Here is a 632-nt window from a genome sequence, read left to right as displayed (position 1 = left end):
CTCCTCCTACACAGTCCAACCCTCCTCCTACACAGTCCAACCCTCCTCCTACACAGTCCAACCCTCCTCCTACACAGTCCAACCCTCCTCCTACACAGTCCAACCCTCCTCCTCCTACACAGTCCAACGCACTGACGAGATGCAACTAGCTGAAATATCCTCGTCAAATTCCCGCTAGGCGTGTCATAATGCGTTTCATTCGTGTTCATTCATAAAATGTTCATTTTACGCGCACACAACTACAGAAATTTCTTCACGAAAAAACGGCGCGGCTCATTTGCTGACGGCACGCGGGAGGAAACGTCTTCATAAGCCGCCTGCTATATTCATTTACGTTACTCGCGCGCACCGGCGGTTAGCGTAGGTTTGACGCGTATTCGAGTAGATTTCTATCGAAACGAGATGTCGCGTCAGCATAAAGGATAGCGGGGCTGCATATGTGTCTCCCCGCCCCCTCCCCCGTCACGGATTCAGCGCGCACGTTTGTTCATGGGCCTACCGCCATTCAGCTACAGCGGGATAAAAGACAAGGGGACCTCTGGTATGCGCGGAGAGAGCGAAAGATAGAGAGAGAGAGGGCGAGAGAGAGAAAGAGAACGAAAGAGAAAGGGAGAGAGAGAGAACGAAAGAGA

General features: G+C 52.1%; 1 protein-coding gene across 1 annotated transcript in view; it reads right to left on the bottom strand.

The window, feature by feature from the left end:
* The window catches only part of LOC106821417 (roundabout homolog 2-like), a 71,888-nt gene that overhangs the window by 59,486 nt on the left and 11,770 nt on the right, over positions 1 to 632 (bottom strand). The window lies entirely within an intron of this gene.

The sequence above is a fragment of the Priapulus caudatus genome, unplaced genomic scaffold, assembly GCF_000485595.1.
Source record: "Priapulus caudatus unplaced genomic scaffold, Priapulus_caudatus-5.0.1 Scaffold72, whole genome shotgun sequence".
Lineage (NCBI taxonomy): Eukaryota > Metazoa > Priapulida > Priapulimorpha > Priapulimorphida > Priapulidae > Priapulus > Priapulus caudatus.
This window is presented reverse-complemented; position numbering and strand designations above follow the sequence as displayed.